At 36.3% G+C, this 19237-nt stretch overlaps 1 protein-coding gene and 1 pseudogene across 11 annotated transcripts in view; one reads left to right on the top strand and one right to left on the bottom strand.

Annotated features, from left to right (window-relative positions):
• Positions 1 to 19237, top strand: part of ABI2 (abl interactor 2) — a 115129-nt gene that overhangs the window by 6722 nt on the left and 89170 nt on the right. The gene's annotated exons all lie outside the window — the stretch shown is intronic.
• LOC113250563 (60S ribosomal protein L30-like) lies at positions 4814 to 5872 on the bottom strand (annotated as a pseudogene).

Raw genomic sequence — 19237 nt, forward strand, 5'->3', positions numbered from 1 at the left:
GGCTTTCTTTATTCAGGGTCATCTTTCCTCTCCCAGAGAATAGTTAATAACCAAATTGATTTACTTATGTGTAGAATACACTGTGGAGATATTTTTGAGCATGGGATCCTTTCAGTGTTACTTTCCTTTTAAAATGGAAGGAATTTTAATAGCATGCAATGGCAGTGTGTCTAAATGTAATCTCAGTGGATGAATGGAAGTATCCTGAAAATTAGACTATTTGTGGACTTTGACAGCTTATGGTTGAATTTTTATGAGACTTCTAATAGATTGGCTTCATGAAGTAGCATGTGGGACACCTGCTTTGAATTCTCATTTACTTTGTGTTCCTTCTCCACATATAAAGCTTCTAGAGGATAGAGTCATATCTAAAAAAATTTTGGCACTTTGGCCGAAAATCAATTGACTATATGTGTGTGGGTAGTTTTGGATTCTGTTTTGTTCCTTTGACCTGCGTACGTATTCTTAGTTCATATCAGGCGATAGCTTTATACTCAGTCTTGAAGCCAAGTAGTGTGAATCTTATACTTTGTTCTTTGTCAGAATTGTTTTGGCTTTTCTAGGGCCCTTGCTTTTTAAATATATGTTTTAGAATCAGCTTTTAAATTTCTGCAACCCTACTAGGATTTCGAATGGAATTGCACTGAATCTGTAGATTATTTCAGGACAAATTGACATTTTGACAATATTGAGTCTTCCAATCTATGGACTTGGTATTTCTGTTTATTTAAGTTGTCTTTGATTTCTCTTGTCATTATAGGCCTTAGAATACAAATTTTGCACATATATTGTTACATTTATCCTTAATTCTTTGATGATTTTTGGTGCTGTTTATAAAATTTTCAGTTTCCTTTCTAGTGTACAGGAATAGGATTGGCTTTTTGTATATGGATCTTTTATCCTATGACCTTGCTAAATTTATATATTAAACATAGTACCTTTTGTTGAAGATTTTTTTTTTTAATGTAGACAGTCATGTCATCAAATAAAGGGGGTTTTAATTATTCTTTTGTAATCTTTTTTCCTTTTATTTCCCTTTTTTGCCTTATGTCACTGGCTAGGACTTCCAGGATGATGTTGAATAGCAATTGTGAGAGCCTATGTTCTTCACTTGTTCTCAGACTCAGAGGGAAAACAGCTGATCTTTCACTATTACATATGAAATTAGCTATACGTTTTTTGTGGGTACCCTATGTCAGATCAGGGAAGTTCTCTTTTATTCCTAGTTTGCTGAAAAGATTTTTAAAAAACCATGAATGGGTATTATATTTTGTCATATGCCTTTTTCCACATCTATTAAGATGTTTATTTTACTTTTAAAGTCTGTTGATAAGGTGAATCATTTGACTGCAAAATATATTTAAAAAAACTCTACTTACAGAAAGTTTGATCAGTGAAGTAATATGCATTTTAAGTTACAGAACATCTTTTATGAGAAATGGATTTATATTAATGTCTAGAAATTTGCTACAATAAGCAAGCATGGTTAAATGGGTGTACATTGTATATTGACTGCAATTTATGCACTCTGCTATATGCTATGTTTGTGCAAAAGGACTGTTTATAAAAGCTTACAACATTATTTAAAAATCTTTTTTTTTCATATTGAGATCACTAAAATAGTTATGATAAAACTGAGAATATGATATGGGTTAAATAGTAATTTTGTAATTGAATACTGTCATGTGTTAAAGATAATTTTAATTTAATTTTATTTAAGATTTTATTTGATTATTTGACCGAGAGAGAGAAAGCACAAGCAGGGGGAGGGGCAGAAGGAGAGGGAGAAGCAGGCTCCCCGCTGAGCAGGGAGCCTGATGTGGAGATCATGACCTGAGCCCAAGGCAGAGGCTTAACCAACTGAGCCACCCCGGTGCCCTGATAATTTTAATTTTAGTGGCTGTGTGACTTGGAAGTTATTTAACCTCTCTGTCTCAGTTTTCTTATCTGTAAGATGGTACAGTTACAGCAGCTACTTAATAAGGTAGTTTTGAAGATTCAGTGAGTTAATATAGCTAAGATGATATATGTTTAATCAAAGCTAAGACTATGAATTTTTAAGACACACCATTATTTTATGTGCCAATAAATTAATGAACACTGCTTCTTAAACGCTTAAAATACTGCCACTTACTTGACACAATGCATTCGATTTCGGTTTTGTTAAAAGACGAAAATATGTTCATCATGCAATCAATGAATATGCTGTGTGTTTGCTTTTACTATAATCATTATTAATGATATTGAAGACTTAAATATTTTATTTTGTCATTTTTTTACCCTGGTCTTTTGTAGTATGTCTTTGGTCACTTTTTTAATTTCAAGGATTTTGATAGGATGAGATCTGGTTGTGTTTGAGGTTCAAAGATGCTAGGTGGTGCTAGAATTTTTTGCTTCCTACTTTCACATGTCCTGTTTGTTTATTTATTTATTTATTATATATATATTTTAAAAGATTTTATTTATTTATTTGACAGAGACAACCAGCGAGAGAGGGAACACAAGCAGGGGGAGTGGGACAGGAAGAAGCAGGCTCCCAGCGGAAGAGCCTGATGTGGGGCTCGATCCCAGAACGCTGGGATCACGCCCTGAGCCGAAGGCAGACGCTTAACGATTGAGCCACCCAGGCGCCCCAACTGTGCCACCCAGGCGCCCCTGTCCTGTTTATTTTTATTTGTTTTTAAATTTTAAAATTTTCAGGGTGTTTTTTTTTTTTTTTTGCTGTTTTTAAAAAGTAAACCTACACCCAGTGTGAGGCTCAGACTCATGCCCCCGAGATCAAGAGTTGCATGCTCCACTGACTGAACCAGTATGGTGCCCCTCACATGTCCTGTTTTACTACAACGTATGATGGCAGTATTTTTCTAGTTAAACAGAATTTCACAGCTTTTTGCAACTAAAATGTAGTCTGTAAAGTTGTAGTTCACATTCATAGACCCACAAATTTGTATAAAATACAAAGTTGTATTTTAATTTTCTAGATATAGTGATATACTAACTAGGGTTGCCCTGGGTTCAAGGACTTTATCCCAAAACTGAATTGCTTTAGAGTGATATTTCTTAATTTTTTAAACCTCATGCCCTTTTTTTGATAAATATACAGATCAACCTATCTTTTTTCTTTTATATACATTTTACGGTTACGTACTGACTTAGGGCATAATCATTATAACTTGCAGCTTCTCCAGCATTTTGCCAAGATGGAGGGATTTAGATGAATTGGGCCTTGTAGAGGTTATATCAGCGTGACAAATTTGGCAAAGTTCACAGGTTCAGAGAGGAGTCTTCAGATCATATGTGACCAAATATTGTATTATCTTTTAGTTTATGACTACTGTAACTCCTATTTTGAACTTACATGTATGATAACATTTATTTAAAATGCTAAGACATTTATTTAACTTGACACAGTATCTTTTGAGTGTACAACCTTATAGTCCTATGGTATTACTTTCAAATTTTGAGGGAAGATTTTGTTATAATACAGAAAAATCTCATACTACATATAGTTCTTAATTTCTAAATATTCAAACTGTTGTATTTATATTTTCTATTGCTCTTATAACAGATTACCACAAATTCAGCAGTTTAAAACAACACAGATTTACCAATTTATAATTCTGGAGGTCAGAAGTCTATAGTGAGCCACAGAATTGTGTTCTTTCTGAAGGCTCTAAGGGGAGAATTAGTTTCCTTGCATTTCCAGATTCTAAAGGGTGCCCACATTCCTTAACTCATGAACCTCTTTCTAATTCCAAACCAGAAGTGGCATCACTCCAACCTCAGCTTCTGTTTTCACATCTTTCTGACTCCGATTCCATCATCACATCCCCTCTCTCTTCCCCTGCTTTTTTGTCACATTGCCTTCTCTGACTCTGATCCTCCTGCCTTCCTTTATAAAGACCCACCTTGGGCCCCTTTCCATCTCATGTAAGGTAACATATTCACAGGTTCCAAAGGATTAGGATGTGTTCATCTTGGTGGTGGTGGGGTACTATTCAGTCACAATATCTGAACATAGCTTTTCCTTCCTTTATCAGTAAATGGCAACTCTAACCCCCTTGATACCTGAGCCCAAAACCTTGGTACTGTCCTTGACCCTTCTCTTTTGCATTGGATAACAAATGACTCTATCTTCACATGTCTGGATCTGACTTCTGCCACCTCCCCTGCCACCAGCCTGGTCCAAGCCACCATTATTCCTCAGTTAGATTGTAGCAATAGCCAGAGTGATCCTTTAAAAGTCATAATCAGAGACTTCCCTTCTCATTCAGTATAAGAACCAGAGTCCTTAACATTGCCTACAGGCCACGAATGATCTAGCTTTCAGTCTTGAATCCTCTCCTAATTTAATTCCTCTCCTCTTCTTTGCTTACTCTAGTCCAGCACTTTGGCTTCTTTTTCTTGAACATAATGGGCACACTTCTGCCTCAAGACTTTTTTTTTTTTTTTTTTTTTTTTAAGTGAGAGAGAATTGTGCACACTCAAATGGGAGGGGAGGGGCAGCAGGAGTGTGGCGGGGAGAGAATCCTAAGCAGGCTCCATGACCAGTGTGGAGCCCTTTCCAGGGCTTGATCTCACAATCCTGAGATCATGACCCGAGCAGAAATCAAGAGTTAGTTGTTAACTGACTGAGCCACCCAGCCCCCCCCAACTTTTTTTTTTCTTTTTAATTTATTTGACAAATAGAGACAGCCAGCGAGAGAGGGAACATAAGCAGGGGGAGTGGGAGAGGAAGAAGCAGGCTCCCAACAGAGCAGGGAGCCCAATGCGGGGCTCGATCCCAGAACCCTGGGATCACGCCCTGAGCTGTGGGCAGACGCTTAACGACTGCGCCACCCAGGTGCCCCTAAAAACAAGTTCTGACCACTTTTATTAAACATTTTGCATTTCTCTAGTCTGTCCTGGCATGCTTCCAATGATATCAGAATCACCTGGATCAGTGATAGCCAGTATACATACTCTGTAGTATTTGCCACATGCTATGCCCGGTTTATTATTGCCACTGTAGTGATGGACACCAGTTTTGGCCAACATGGTGTACTGTTCTATTTCAGATTTCCTCAAGGCTGGGCAGTTGTTGGTGAGGATGACCAGTTTTACTTTGCCATGTCTGATCATTTTCAGAGTCTGCTTCTACCCCAACATGCACTTTCCACTTTTCATAAGGAATTGGAGCCTAGAGTTGATCAACTCCATCAACTTTTTCATCTTCTTTGTGGCCACCATCTTCCTCCCTTAGGTGCAGGATGGCCCCAACCAAGAGCAGCTGCCAAAGTAGCTGGATGTGAGAAAGGTGCCTCAAGACTTTTTTACTTTGCATTTACCATGCCCTCCGCCAGGAGTACTCATTCTCCAGATAGTTGTAACACTGGATCTTTTACCTTTTTCATGCTTTTGACCAAATGTCAACTTCTGTTTTTTTAACTTAAAAAAAGACTTCTAAAAGTTAACTTTTTTTTTTTTTTAAAGATTTTATTTATTCGACAGAGAGAGAGACAGCCAGTGAGAGAGGGAGCACAAGCAGGGGGAGTGGGAGAGGAAGAAGCAGGCTCATAGCAGAAGAGCCTGATGTGGGGCTCGATCCCATAACGCCGGGATCACGCCCTGAGCCGAAGGCAGACGCTTAACCGCTGTGCCACCCAGACGCCCCCCCTAAAAGTTAATTTTTAATCCCAGTGTAATTAACATACAGTATTATATTAGTTTCGAATGTATAATATGGTATTTCAGTGATTCTGTACATTACTCAGTGCTTATCACAGTAAGTGTATTAGTGTATTCTTAATCCCCTTCACCTATTTCACCCATCTCCCTACCCACCTCCCCTCTGGTAACCATCAGTTTGTTTTCTATACTTGAGTCTGTTTTGTTTCTCTCTTTTTTTTTTTTCTTTCTTCATTTGTTTTGTTTCTTAAATTCAGATTTAAGGAGTGAATTTCACATATGAGTGAAATCATATGCTACTTGTCTTTGACTTATTTCACTTAGAGTTATACCATTTAGCTCCATCCATGTTGCAAATAGCAAGATTTCATTGTTTTTTATGGGTGATATTCTGTTTTGTGTGTGTGTATACACAGATTTATATATATATATATACACACACACACACACATACACGCACACACACATATATACACATGCAGATATATAAGTATATATATATACTTATATATATAAATATGTATATTTATATATAAAACATCTTTTTTTGTGTGGTAGCTCCAATATGGGGCTTGAACTCATGACCCTGAGATCGAGTCACATGCTCTACTGACTGAGCCAGCCAGTCACTCCATACCACATCTTTTTTTTTTTTTTTTTTTTTAAAGATTTTATTTATTTATTCGACAGAGACAGAGACAGCGAGAGAGGGAACACAAGCAGGGGGAATGGGAGAGGAAGAAGCAGGCTCATAGCAGAAGAGCCTGATGTGGGGCTCGATCCCAGATCGCCGGGATCACGCCCTGAGCCGAAGGCAGACGCCCAACCGCTGTGCCACCCAGGCGCCCCCATACCACATCTTCTTTATCCATTCATCTGTCAGTGGACATTTGTGTTGCTTCCATAATTTGGCTATTGTAAGTAATGCCACAATAAATATAGGGGTGCATATATCTTTCTGCATTAGTGTTCTCATATTTTTTGGGTAAATACCCAGTGGTGGAATTACTGGATTATATGGTAATTCTATTCTTAATTTTTTGAAGAATCCATACTGTTTTCTACAGTGGCTGGACCAGTTTACAGTCCTACCAACAGTGTACAAGGGTTCCCTTTTCTCCACATCCTTGCCAACACTTGTTGTTTCTTGTGTTAGTGATTTTAGCTTTTCTGACAGGTGTGAGATGATCTCTCAGTGTGGTTTTGATTTGCGTTTCCGGTATGATTAGTGATGTTGAGCATCTCTTTATGTGTCTGTTGACCATCTGTATGTGGTCTTTGGAGAAATATCTGTTCACATCAACTGCTTATTTTTTTATTGGATTATTTGGGTTTTTTTGGTGTTGATTTGTAGAAGTTCTCTATATATTTTGGGTATTAACCTGTTATTGGATATATCATTTGCAAATAATCTTTTCCCATTCAGTAGGCTTTTAGTTTAGTTGATTGTTTCCTTTGTTGTGCAAAAGCTTTTTATTTTAATGTAGTCCCAATAGGTTTTTTTTTTTTGTTTTGTTTTGTTTGTTTTTGCTTTTGTTTCCCTTGTCTTAGGAGACATATTTAGAAAAATGTTGCTATGACCAATATCAGAGAAATTACTGCCTGTGCTATTTTCTAGGATTTTTATGGTTTCAGGTCCCACGTTTAGGTCTTTAAGCCATTTTGAGTTTATTTTTGTGTATGGTGTGAGAAAGTGGTCCAGTTTCATTCTTTTGCATGTGGCTGTCCAGTTTCCCCAACACCATTTGTTGAAGAGAGTGTCTTTTTCCCACTGCATATTCTTGTCTCCTTTGTCAAGTATTGACCATACAATTGTGGGTTTATTTCTGGGTTTTCTCTTCTTTTTAAAATTTTTTTAAAGCTTTATTTATTTATTTTAGAGCAAGAGAGCCCATGTGTTGGGGTGGTGGTGGTGGTGGTGGTGGTGGGTGGGTGGAGAGAGAATCTCAAGCAGATTTATTGCTGAGGGAGGAGCCTGACTATGGGGCTGCATCTCATGACACTGAGATCATGACCTGAGGCAAAATCAAGAGTCGGAAGCCCAACTGACTGAACCACCCAGGCACCCCGGGTTTTCTGTTCTGTTGATCTGTGTGTCTGTTTTGTGCCAGTACCATGCTCTTTTGATTACTGCAGCTTCGTGGTATATCTTGAAATCTGAGATTGTGATACTTCCAGTTTTGTTTTTCCAGATTGCTTTGGCTATTTAGGATCTTTTGTGGTTGCATATAAAATTAAGGTTTTTACCTCTAGTTCTGTGAAAAATGATATTTTGATAGGGATTGCATTAAATCTGTAGATTGCTTTGGGTAGTATGGACATTTTAACAAATATTTGTTCTCCCTTGGGTGTGAAATATCTTTCTATTCATTTGTGTCATCTTCAATTTATTTCATCAGTGTTTTATAGTTTTCAAGTACAGGTCTTTCACCTCCTTAGTTAAGTTTATTTATAGATATTTTATTATTTTTGGTGTAGTTGTATATGGGATTGTTTTCTTAATTTCTCTTTCTGCTTCATTATTGGTATAGAGTTACGCAACAGATTTCTCTATTGATGTTGTATTGTGCAACTTGACTGAATTCATTTATCCTATAGTTTTCTGGTGGAGTCTTTCAGGTTTTTTATGTATAGTAACAGATGACGTGATCGAAATAGTGGAAGTCATCTGCAAACGGTGAAGGTTTTACTACTTCTTTGCCAATTTGGGTGTCTTTTATTTCTTTTGGTTGTCTGGTTGCTGAGGCTAAATCTTCTGGTACTATGTTGAATAAAAGTGATGAGAGTGGACATCCTTGTCTTGTTCCTGAAAAGCTGTCAGTGTTTCACAGTTAAGGATGATGTTAGCTGTGAGTTTTTCATTTAACGACTTTATTATGTTAAGGTATATTTCTTCTAAACCTACTTCGTTGAGGGTTTTTATCATGATTGGATGTTGTACTTTGTCAACTGCTTTTTCTGTGTCTATGGTAATAATTGTATGGTTTTTATCTTTTCTCTTTTTAAGTGATGTATTTTGTTGATTGATTTGCAAATATTGAACCACCCTTGCGTCCCAGGAATTAATCCCACTTGATTGTGGTGAATGATTTTTTAAATGGATTGTTGGATTTTGTTTGCTAATATTTTGTTGAGGATTTTTGCATCTGTGTTCATCAGAGATACTGGCGTAATTCTCTCTTTTTCTGATGTCTTTATCTGGTTTTGGTATCAGGGTACTGCTGGTTTCATAGAATTTGGAAGCCTTCATTACTTTTCTGGGTTTTTTTCTTTTTTTCTTTTTCTTTCTTTCTTTCTTTCTTTCTTTCTTTTTCTTTCTTTCTTTCTTTCTTTCTTTCTTTCTTTCTTTCTTTCTTTCTTTCTTTCTTTCTTTCTTTCTTCTGACTAGTTTGAGAACAGTATTAAGTCTTCTTTAATTAAAAAAAATTGTTTTTTAAGTAGGCAACATGCACCAGGTGGGGCTCTAACTCAAAACCCCAAGATCAAGAATTGCATGCTCCACTAACTGAGCCAGCCAGGTGCCTTGGTATTAATTCATCTTTAGATGTTTGGTGGAATTCACCTGTGGAGCCAACTAGTCCAAATGTCACCTTCCTTGATGACCCTTCCTGGTCTATATAAGGTTATAACATACTTTGTTTACTCTCCTTTTTGCTTGTACTTTTTTCCTCCATGCTTTATTTTTCTTTGTATTACTTACCATTTAACATACAATGTATCTTATTTATTTATTTGCCTCTGTCTTCCCTGGCTGGTGAGCTCCATGAGGGCAGGGGTATCTCCTGCCCTCCCCCCCCCAACTCCCCACCCACCTGAGAGAGGAAGGGGGTGAAGGGGGAGAGGGAGAGAGAGAATTTTAAGCAGGCTCCACCCCAGTGCGGAGTTTGATGCACGTCTCATGAGGTCATGATCTGAGCCAAAATCAAGAGTCAGATGCTTAACTGACTGAACCACCCAGGTGTCCCAAAGGGAGTCTTTTTCATTGTCAATATCTGGAACAGTGCCTGGGACAAAATAGGCATTCAATAAACATTTGCTAGAAAAATAAATTAGGTTTTTTTCTTGTAAGTAGTAGAAAATACTCATATGAGAGTAGTGAAATAAATTAGTTTTCCAAATGGAAGAGTTTGTATTTCTATGTACACATAAATGAAGTTGGTGAATAACTTTTCATTTGTCTAGGATATTTAATATAGATGTGACCAACAGAATTGTGAGTGGTATTTCACTTGTGGCTAGTGCTTTGGAGTTAATTCTGCAGTTGATTTGCTTGCACTTAGTGTATGGCTTATTCTATAGTGGATACTCATTAAATGAGTGGATCTCTCACTTTTTGGGTAGTGAGCAAAAGAGCTATTCCTATATTTATTTATTTATTTTTAAAAAGATTTATTTTAGAGAGAATGAACGGGAGGAGTGGGGTGGGGGGAGAAAACCAAGCAGACTCTGTACTGAGTATGTAGCGCAACACAGGGCTCGATCCCATGACCCTGAGATTACAACCTAAGCCAAAACCAAGAGTTGGATATTCCTATTTTAAAAAATCAGTTAAGTAAAGTCAAGCTTAGTTGTGACTCCATTAAACTAAAATTCTGTAAAGTTAGAAATTGTGGGTTTTTTTTTTTTTTTTTGCCTGTGTCTATTGTGCTTTGTTGAGTAAAATGACTGAAATTGATTCATACCATTTAAAATTTTTACATATGTATATTTTTTTTCTTATTCATTCAAGAAATACTTATTGAGTGTCTGTTCATGCTGGGAAATCATTGGTAACTCATGGAGCTAACAGTCTGCACTGCTTTTCTTTTGTTGTTCTTTGTTTTTGTTTTTGTTTTTTTAAAGATTTTATTTATTTATTTGACAGAGATAGAGACAGCCAGCAAAGTAGGGAACACAAGCAGAGGGAGTGGGAGAGGAAGAAGCAGGCTCATAGTGGAGGAGCCTGATGTGGGGCGCGATCCCATAACGCCGGGGATCACGCCCTGAGCCGAAGGCAGACGCTTAACCGCTGTGCCACCCAGGCGCCCCTCTTTTGTTGTTCTTTCTGTTATTTGGCTTTGTCTATTTATCTGTAGAAGACTTTGAATAGAGGAAAGGAGATGCCTTGTTAAGAACTTCCAGAACCTACAAAACAAGATTGAATAGGGGAAGCAACAAGGGATGCCAGCCTTTTTCAATATGTAGTACTACAAGTCTTCTGCTGAGAGATTACATTTGAATAATGATCCTTTCTCTTCTCCCTTAAAACCTTTTATGCTAGAAGAGCAGAGCAGGTTCAGAAAAATAACTTGAATAACTTAGCTTAATATATAGTACTGTTTTTGAGAGAAGAAATTAAAATTTATTGACGTTAAGTTCCTATATTTTCTGGGTTTTATCATCTGCACATTTGCTTATAATGTAATATGTATAATTATGAATTTTATTCATGTGCAAATAACAAAACCTCCATATAACATAAATTTAATGTCAGCAGTTTAGTTTGCGGTGTAGATATGTTATATACATGTAATGACAGGGTGTAGTATCTCAATTTTTTCTTTTAAAGTGCATAAAGACTGGATCTCTCGTATTAACATTACTTTTAAAAAATTTAAGTCTGATTAATTCAGATTGGTTTAATATTATTTGATGTTATACATAGACTCTTTTGACACAAGATGTATAGATTAGATCAGGTCATTTTGGCTGCTACTTCAGTCCTGCCTCTTTGTCTTTCCAAATGTAACAGTTGTCATCAGTTTGTTAAAAACCCTGTTTAATTGATTTTTTTGGTTTTATCTTAAACAACATTGACATAACATAGAACTCACCATTTTAACCATTTTTAAGTGTAAAGTACAGGCTTTACTTTAAGTTTTTATTATTTTATATAAAAATACATTTTTAATATATTTTAATATATTTAGTTTTTAATTAAAATTAAAATTTTGGTTTTTAATATATTTATAGAGTTGTGCAACCATTACCAAATCTAATTTCAGAGCATTTGCATTATCCCAGAGAGAACTTGTACCCTTTAAATAGTCACTCCATGTCCCTGTACTCCCTGGAAACTGCAGTTCTACTTTCTGTCTCTATCGATTTGCCTATTCTGGACATTTCATATAAACAGAAACATAATATGGGGCCTTTTCTGTGTAACTTATTTCACTTAGCATAATAATATTTTCCACATTCATCCATGTTATAACATGTTTCAGTACAGGCATGCCCCGGAGATATTGGAGTTTGGTTCCAGAGTACTGCAATAAAGCAAATACTGCACTAAAGCAAATCAAATGAATATTTTGGTTTCCCAGTACATATAAAAGTTATTTTTACACTATAGTGTAGTCTATTAAGTGTGTAGTAGCATTATGTCTAAAAAGACATTTTACATACTTTTTGTTAAAAAATACTTTATTGCTGGGGCACCTGGGTGGCTCATTCGGTTAAGCATCTGCCTTCACTCAGGTCATGATCTCAGGGTCCTGGGATCAAGCCCCTCATTGGACTTCTTGCTCAGTGGGGAGCCTGCTTCTCCCTCTGCCTGCTGCACCCTCTGTGCTCTCTCTCTCTCACTATCTCTCTGTGTCAAATAAATAAATAAATAAATAAAATCTTAAAAACAAAACAAAACAAAACTTTATTGCTGGAGTGCCTGCCTGGCTCAGTTGGTAGAGAGCATGTGACTCTTGATCTTGGGGTTGTGAGTTTGGGTCCCACGTTGGGCTTAGAGATGACTTTAAAAAAAATACTTCATTGCTGGACGCCTGGGTGGCTCAGTCAGTTAAGCGTCTGCCTTTGGCTCCTGGGATTGAGTCCTGCGGCCGGCTCCTTGCTCAGCAGGTGGCCTGCTTCTCCCTCTGCCTGTAGCTCGCCCCTGCTTGTGCCCTGTCTCTCTCTCTCCGACGAATAAATAACATCTTAAAAAAAAAAATACTTCTTTGCTAAAAAATGCTAACCATCATTTGAATTTTTAGGGAGTCATAACAAATATAATAATGAAAAGGTTTGAAATCGTGAGAATTACCAAAATGGAGAGAGAAATGAACAGATGCTGTTGGAAAAATGGTACCTATAGAGTTATTTGAAGCAGAGTTGCTATAACATGTTAGTTCGTAAAAAACACAGGGAAGTGCATTAGAATGGGGCATGCCTGTACTTCATTCCTTTCTATGGCCAAATATTTCATTATATAGATGTACCACATTTTGTTTATCCATTCATTAGTTGATGAATATTTGGGTTGTTTCCACCTTTTGGTTATTACGAATAGTGTTGCTATGAACATTTGTGTATAAGCTTTTGTCTAAACATATATTTTAAATTCTCCTGGGTAAACATAGGAGTGGAATTCCTCAGTGGTATGGTTGCACTATTTACATTTCTACCAGTAGTATATGAGAGTTCAGTTTTTCTACATCTTCGACAATATTCATTATTTTCTGCCTAAAGCTGTATCCATTGTAGTTGGTATGAAGAGAAATGCCATTGTGATTTTGGTTTATATTTCCCTAATCACTGGTAATGTTGAGCATCTTTCCTTGTGCTTATTGACCATTCTTGGGAGAAATGTCTACTCAAGTTCGTTTCTTTATTTTTTCTTTGTTCACTTTTTAATTGTGTTGTTTACCTTTTTGTTGAATTTTGAGAATTCTTTATATATTTTGGATAGTGTATCCTTATTAGATATATAGTTTAAAAATATTTGTTTCTAGTTTGTCAGTTGTCATTGCACTTTCTTGATAATGTCCTTTGATGCCCAAAAGTTTTGTTTTTGTGAAGTCCAAATTATTTTGTTTTTTGTGCTTTTGGTGTCATATTTAAGAAACATTGCTTAAACCAGGGTCATGAAAATTTAGTCCTAGGTTTGCTTCTAAGAGTTTAATAGTTTTAGCTACATATCATATGTGGCTTATTGTATCTGACTTCTTTCACTTAGCATAGTACTTGCAGAGTCCATCCATATTGTGTAGCATATATCAGTACTTTATTTTATGGTTGAATAATATTCCATTGTGTCTAATATTCAAGTGTTTTTTATTTAGGTCTTTGATCCATTTTGAGTTAATTTTTGTATATTTTGTATAAGGTAAGAATCCAAATTGAGCCAGCCAGGAATTCCATTGAGTATCTTTTCATGCATCTGTTGGCCATCTCCATGTCTTCTTTGGGGAAATATTAACTCATGTTTTCTGCCCATTTTTAAATTGTGTGTGTGTGTGTGTGTTTTTTTTTTTTTTTTTTTTTTCCGGTATTGAATTGTCACCTTTTGAGTGACAGATTGTTTTTGTGTTCTCTTTATCTCTTTTTTTTCCTGATTAGTTCTGGCTAAAATTCTGTCATTTGTATTGATCTCTAAGAACTAACTTTTGGTATCAGTGATTTTCTTTAGTGACTTTCTGTTTCTTTTTATTGACTGTGCTCTCATGTGTTATTTCCCTCCCTCTGCTTTTCTTTGGTTGGGGGTTAATTTGTCCTGCATTTTCTTCTTTTTTAAGGTATAATCTGATGTCATTGTTTTTCTTTCTTTCTAATATAGACATTTAGAGCTATACATTTTCCTCTCAAGTACTGCTTTAGTGGCATCCCACAAATCTTAAATTTTCCCCCCATACATTTTCCCCACACTCTCATTTCTCTTTTAATGGCTTTTGTTGAGCAATGAGTTATTTGGAAGTGTTACTTAATTTCCAAAGATTTGGGGATTTTCCATGGGTCTTTTTGTTAACGATTTCTGATATAATTCTTCTGTGGTCAAAAAACACTTTGATTTGAATTCTTTTAAATTGTTTCAAGACTTTTTACTAGCCTGTAGTAGGGTTTAATTTGGTTAATGTTTTGTGTGCATTTGAAAAAAGTGTGTATTCTGCTTTTGCTTGGAGTATTCTCTAAATGTCAATTAGGTTGAAGTGGTTAATGATTAATGGTGGTATTCAAGTCTATTATGTTTACTTTCTGTGTATTCTGTCAATTTGAGAGAGGGTTATTGTGATCTTTGACTGTACCTGTGCATTTGTCTATTGTAAGTCTATCAAGTTTTGCTTCATGTATTTTGAAGTTCTGTTATTATGTATATAAATGTTTACATTTGTTTTCCCTTTGTGAATTGCCATTTTTATCAGAAATTAAAAAAAATCTGTGGTCATATATTTTTTCCTCTGCAATCTACTTTGTACTTAGGTAGCTGCTTCCATCTTCTTTTGGATAGTATTGGTATAGTACATCTTTTCTCATTTTTTTGTTTCTATGTTACCTGTGTCTTTAAAGTGTATTTTAAAAAAAGTTTATTTGAGAGAGAGAGAGTGTGTGTGCTAGCGAGAATCAGCATGAGACACGGGGAAGGGCAGAGGGAGAGGAAGAAGCAGACTCCCCACTGAGCAGGGAGCCTTGACATGGGGCTCTATCTGATGACCCTGAGTTCATGACGTGAGCTGAAGGCAGATGCTTAACCCAGTGAGCCTCCTAGGAGCCCCTAAAGTGTATTTTTTTTTAAAGGAGCATATAGTTGGGTTGTGCTGTTGTATTTACTCTGACAATATCTTTTAGTTGCCATGTTTAGATTATTTACTTTTTGTGTGATTATAGATATGTTTAGGTTTAATTATATCACCGTTTATTTTGTTTGTCTCATCCTTTGTTCCCCTTTTTATACCTTCGTTTGGTTGGAGTAATTGTCATAATTCTAGTATATCTCCTTTGTTGGCTTATTAGATATAACTCTTTGTTTTCCAATTTTAATGGTTATTTTCGGGTTTGTAGTACTTACCTCAATCTCCCTTCAGGTGATGTTATAGCATTTTTTGCATAGCTTGAGAATCTTACAGTATTATACTTCCATTTCTCCCTTCCCATCTTTTATACTGTTGTCATTGTACATTTTATGTTCACATATGTTATAAACCTTGTAATACATTTTTCTTAATTTTTGTTTAAATAGTTATCTTTAAGAAATCTAGCTTTAAAAAATCATATATTTACCAATGTAATTACAATTTCCGGTATTTGTTGTTCTTTTGTGTAGATCCATATTTGTTATCTGGTGTTATCTTCCATCTCTGCCTATCCTTTAGGACTTCCTTTAACAATTCTTGTGTAAGTCTGTTGGTGATTTTTTTTTAACTTTTGTATGTTTGAAAACATCTTTTTCCTTTGCCTTTATTTTTGAAAGGTAGTTTTGTTGGGTATAGGATTCTGTGTTGACATTATTTTAAAGATTTTATTTATTTGTTTTAGAGAGAGGGTACATGAGTGGGGGAAGGGGCAGAGGGAAAGGGAAGGAGTAGGTGGGAGAGGATCTGAAGCAGATTCTATGCTGAACGTGGAGCCCGATGCAGGGCTTGATCCCATGACCCTGAGATCATGACCTGAGCCAGAACCAAAAGTTGGACACTCAGCCAACTGAACTGTGTGGTCAGTATTTTAAAGATGGTGCCCCACTGTTCTCTGGTTTACATTGTTTGAAATGGAAAATTTGCTGTTGTAGTTTGTTCATTTGTAGGGTTATGTCCAATTTTCCCTTGCTGTTTGGAAAATTTGCTCTTTATCACTTTTGTAGCAATTTGATTTTGATATGCCTTGGTGTAGTTTTCTTTCTGCTTCTTGTATTCAAGATTCATTGCACTTCTTTGATCTGTGAATGTAGACCTTCTGTCAGATTTTGAAGATTTTCATGCACTTATTGTCAGATATTTTTTATTCTGTCTACTCCCTTTTCTGGGAACTTTGCTAACATATATATTATGCTATTTGAGGTTGTTCCACAGCTCACCGATTCTCTTTTCATTAAGTTTTTTTTTCTTCATGCTTTTCTTTTTTCATTTTGGAGAAAGTCTCTTCTTATGTCTTCAAGTTCATTAATCTTTTTTGTTTTTGTATTTGTAATGTCTTCTGTTGTTATGGGATGTATTCCTTTTTTTTTTTTTTTTTAAGATTTTATTTATTTATTCGACAGAGAGAGAGAGACAGCCAGCGAGAGAGGGAATACAAGCAGGGGGAGTGGTAGAGGAAGAAGCAGGCTCCCAGTGGAGCAGAGAGCCCAATGTGGGGCTTGATCCCAGGACCCTGGGATCATGCCCTGAGCCTAAGGCAGACACTTAACGACTGAGCCACCCAGGTGCCCCATATGGGATGTATTCTTTGTCTCAGACATTATAGTTTTCATTTCTGGGAGTTCAATTTGGCTCATTTTCTATTGGTCAGGTCCCTGTTTAACTTTTTAAATGTATAGAATATGGCTATAGTCATTATTTTAATGTCTTTGTTGCTAATTTTAACATTGTGTCCATTCTAGATTGGCTTCAATTGATTTTTTTCCTCATTATCAATATATTTTTCCTCCTTTTTTATCTTTGGTAACCTTTGATTGATTGCCACTCATTGTGATTATTAATTTACTGGGTGCTTGATTTTTGTTTCTCTTCCTATAAATGTTCTTAAATTTTATTCTTGAATGCAGTTAAGTTACTTGGAAAGTGCTTGATCCTTTTGTGCCTTTTATGATTTGTTTGGTGTGAAGAGTGGAGTTTTTTAGTCTGGACTAATTATTCCCCACTACTCAGAAGGCAAGACCCTCTGTGTAGTGTAACCAGTGCCCCACAAATTGGGAGCTTTTCCATTTTGGCTGGTAGGACAGTTCACTATTCCCTAACTTGTAGGAGGACCAGGCACTCTTCCTTATAATCCTCTTGGTTGATTGTCTCTGCACCCTTGGGTAGTTTTCTCTTATGCATGCACTGATCAGTATTCTGCTGAATAATAAAAGGAGACCCTCTGCACATCTCTGGATTTCTCTGTGTAACACTTTGTTGCTTTTGACTTGTGAACTATATTTGCCTTGGTCTTCCAGCTTCTTGCCTCTGTCTGCTGAACTCCCAACTTCTGCCAGCTCTACCAGTAATGTCTATTTTGGCAGAATTCTTTTCTTCTTCCAATCCAGGATCCAGTTTGGGATTTCTTACTGCACTTATTTGTCATGTCATTTTAATTTTTGGAACAATTCCTTAGCTTTTATATATTTTCACTGCGTGGACTTTTTCTAAAGGTATATGCCAGTGTTTTGTTTTGCTTTTTTTTTTTTTTGTGTCTTCCTTTTTGGTTGTCCCTTAATTTTGTTTTTTCTGATTGTTTCCCTGTGATAAAATTTAGTTTATGCATTTTTGTATATTAGGCAGTAAATAGTAATAATATGTTCTCAGCACAGGGCAGTATATTAGGAGTGTGTACATTATTGGGGATGTTAAATTTGACTGCTTTCAACTGTGTGTGTCATATTTCTGTTATGTAAAGATACTTTTTTCCTTTTTTTTAAATGATTTTCTCACATTGCTTTTCAAATCCATTTATAATTTTTTGCCTGAAACAGTGAAACAGTTATTGCTTTGGTAGTTGTAAAATGATGATTTTATAACTGTCGTTTCTTTATGTACTCATTTGCTATTTGGGGAAATGAGTGGGGGATTGCATTCTGTTCTAGCTGTGGTTTGTGCTGGCCAGAATAGTGTGGAAACTATTTTTTGTGGCAATGTTGCATTGTCCAGTTACTAGCTTCATGAGTATCGAGCGCTGAGATGTGGTACATATATTTTTTGGATGATGCACATTTACTAAGTGATGAGTTCTATATCCAACAGTAATTATGTGCCAATTTCTTGATCATAGCATAATAAGATGGTGTGTTTCTCAGATTGAGAGTTCCAGTGATTGCCTTCCGTTTATTTATTTTCACATCTCTGATAGTGTTAGACGTATCTGTTCTGGGTGGGGCAGTTCTGTGATTTTTGTTATGGACATGGTATTTGGACGTGCATCCTAGATATTTCTCCTCTAGTGTTTCCTGTTATTTGGGAAATAGTGCCTTGTACAAATTTCTCAAAGTGAGGGTGGCACTGTTCCCCTCCCTCCCAGCTTTATTGAGATATAATTGACATGTAATATTCTGTGAATTTAAGGTATGCGCTTGATGATTTGATACATGTATGTGTTATGAAATGATTACCACAATAGGGTCACACCTCTATCATGTCACTTACTTTTTTTTTGGAGGGCAGCAGTGAGCACATTTAAGATTTACTCTTTTAGCAACTTTCAGGCATATAACATGTTATTTTAACTGTAGTCACCATGGTGTACATTAGATTCCCAGAATATAATTCATCTTAGAACTAAAAGTTTGTACCATTTGACTGTTATCTTCCCATTTCCCCCCACCCTGCAACTTTTGGCATCCACCATTCTATTCTGTTTTTACAAGTTTAGCTATTTTATTTTTTAAAAAGATTTTATTTATTTATTTGGCAGAAACACAGTAAAAGAGGGAACACAAGCAGGGGGAGTGGAAGAGGGAGAAGCAGGCTTCCCGCTGAGCAGGGAGCCCAACGTGGGGCTCGATCCCAGGACCCTGGGACCATGACCTGAGCCAAAGGCAGACGCTTAACGACTTAGCCACCCGGGCGCCCCACAAGTTTGGCTATTTTAGATTCCACATTTACATGAGATCATAGAGTATTTATCTCTCTCTAACTTATTTCACTAAGCATAATGCCCTCCAGGTCCACCCATCTTGTTGCAAATGGCAGGAATTCCT

Source organism: Ursus arctos, unplaced genomic scaffold (assembly GCF_023065955.2).
Source record: "Ursus arctos isolate Adak ecotype North America unplaced genomic scaffold, UrsArc2.0 scaffold_1, whole genome shotgun sequence".
In the NCBI taxonomy this organism is placed as follows: Eukaryota; Metazoa; Chordata; class Mammalia; order Carnivora; family Ursidae; genus Ursus; species Ursus arctos.